This window comes from Condylura cristata, unplaced genomic scaffold (assembly GCF_000260355.1).
Source record: "Condylura cristata isolate star-nosed mole 26May11 unplaced genomic scaffold, ConCri1.0 scaffold00011, whole genome shotgun sequence".
NCBI classification, from domain to species: Eukaryota; Metazoa; Chordata; class Mammalia; order Eulipotyphla; family Talpidae; genus Condylura; species Condylura cristata.
The window spans coordinates 341,098-343,792 of record NW_004567112.1 but is presented as its reverse complement, the minus strand read 5'-3'; positions in this window follow the sequence as shown (position 1 = coordinate 343,792).

Below are 2,695 nucleotides of genomic sequence, written 5' to 3'. Positions count from 1 at the left end.
GTCCCCTTCCCCGGATCCGTCCGTGGGGCCCCGGCCCCTCCCGGGGATCCGTCCGTGGGGCCCCGGCCCCTCCCGGGATCCGTCCGTGGGGCCCCGTCCCCTCCCGGGATCCGTCCGCGGGGGCCCCGGCCCCTCCCGGGATCCGTCCGTGGGGGCTGCACTGGCAGGTAATAGTGGAAACCTGGCCAAGCCGGGGTTACCGTCCCAGTTCTGCCATCGGTGGTGGCACCCCTTCTCTGTGCCTCAGTTTACTTACCTGCAACACAGATGTGGCATCAGCGCCTCGTCCACACAACACTTCGGATGGAGCCCGAGGCCCAGTGGGCACTTGCTGAGTGAGCTACAGCGTGACACAGACGTCCGCTACTGGGCACGTGCACCCCAGTGTGCACCTGGCAGCCGGCGTGTGGGGGCAGCTGAGGGAAGGGGGGCCCTCCGCTCCCCCGCAGCGCCCGTTGGCTGCCGTTGACCAGTGGCCTCCACCAGGACGAGCACATGACGATGCCCCCTCTCGGCTCCCGGGTGCCCCCTGCAGATGTCGCCGGGGCCGGCACCGCTGGGCAGGAGCCCGGGCCGGTCTGCACGCGCGGACGGAGTCCCGCCACCTGCCAGCGCCCCTGTGCCCGGCAGCCCCGCGTCGCTTCCTTTTGTTTGATTTGCAGGCGACACTCAGCACCCGCGGCTTCAGCCCCAGTCACCAGGAGACAGGTGAGCAGGGACGCTGCGCCCGCCGGCCCCCCACAGGCGTCAACCCCAAGGCCGGTGTCCCGTCGGGCAGCCTGCGCTCCTGGGACCCCTGAGCCCACCCTCAGGCAGAAACTTTGTGTAACCACCGGCCGCCACGAACTTCCAGCCGGTGGAGCTGGAAGTTTCCAGAAGGGCTTTCCTCGGCGCAATAGAGGCCTGTTTGTTTTGATTATTACTGCAAACAGCTAAATAAAGACTGGCAAAAACAATAGGTTCGTTTATTTTGCCGCAGATTCGAATCATCGGAAACTTGTCTCTTGGCCAATTTACACTGGCTCGGAGCCAAGATAGATGTCTCATCCTCACTTTACACTTATTGTTGGCAAGATAAAAACCCTTAATTTTCAAAGCACCAGCCAAGTGCTGAGTAAGAGGCCAAGTGGCCCCTTGCACATGAACCATATTACTTCACACAGACTCATTTTTTTCAGTTTCTAGACATCAGATACTGAGACCATGAAACTTTAAAAAAGGGAGCCGCGAATATTTGGGAGTCCGTTATAAATCAAGTTTTAATAACTAGCAGTGTCCACGGGGCACTGGCCGGCGTGACAGGCTCCCTGGCTCAATGTCTGTGAGCGGCCGCCGGGCTCGCGGTGGGCTGGCCCCGAGATCAGCGGCGCCTTCCCGTTCAGAGCACGAAGGCCGCCCACCAGCCGCCCCCCTCGCTAATTAACAAGGTTTGAGATCATCTGGCAAATTGTAACCATAAAAGTGGTATCGTGACTGGATGATGTTTTATCACTTGAAAAATAAATCTCGCCGCTCCTCTCCCCGCGTCCTCACTGCGTAAATGCCGCCCTCTTCATATTTACCTTGCTTTCAAAACCCATTATGTGATTGTCATCTCACTGGAATCAAAAGCTGTGTCTTGATTACACAGGGACGGAGCAAGCATCCGGCCACCGCCCCCCCCACGCTCGCTCCTTCAACGTCACAGCGACAGGCCTAGTTTTTAGACAAAAGGCCAAAGTGGGTTTACCGGGCTCAAATGTAGGCTTGCAAAATGATACCAGCTGCAAGAGGAAACAAGCAGCACGCGTGTGCCTAGTTTGCAGCAACACTGGGATCTCGGCTCTGAGTAAACCGAACTCGCCAGGCCCACGCCTTCGGGACAGGCCGTGGAAACTGCGCTTCCGCCTTCCACCAAGAGGAATTCAGCAGGTAGCGTTTCAGCCGCGTCCCGGAGGAGCTAGGAGACGCTGCGGCGGGTGATGAGCAGGGCGAGGGCCCCTCCCGCCAACCTGGCAGTAAACGGGCACGCGAAGGCTGGGGGGCGCGTATCCAGGGGTCAATCACGGCTAAGTATCCAGCACCCTCTCAACGGGGAAAAATCGCTGTACGCTAAGCACTGAGACTCGACTCATTTAGTATTACCTTTCAGCCTTATTAAAGGGCTTGAATTTTATTTGTATGATGCTAGTGCGTTTCTGGAAACATAAACACTAAGTTGTTTTTCTCTAGCTGATTGCACACGACAGCCTTCTCCAAGCTGCCTGTCACTTTGCAGATGTGAAAGACTCCTGCTATAAAGCTTACTTAAACACACACACACGCACACAAATTGATCGTGGTAGTTTTGTTTCACGGCACTGTGAGATGCGCACGGAGGCCGGGGGCGCCCCGGGGCCTCGGCCAGGCTGCCGCGGTCAAGGCGGGAGGCAGTGAGCAGGCAGGTGACGGCGGAGCAGTGCGGTGCAGGCTGTGCGCGCGGGGTCTCAGAGCCGGGTCCTGGACGGCTCCCCGGGGGGGCTTCGAGTGTGGCTGGGCAGGGCCCGGAGCCAGCACCGGGCAGAGCCGAAGGGAGAAGCGCCCGAGCTGAGAGCAGCCGCAGCCTTCTGTTGCGGCCAGAGACAGAGACAGCCCGCGGGTCTGAGAGCCGCTGGCCCAAGCGTCCCCGACCGACCCCGTGGGATTGAGGGGACTCGGCCGGCCGAACCCCCGGGGG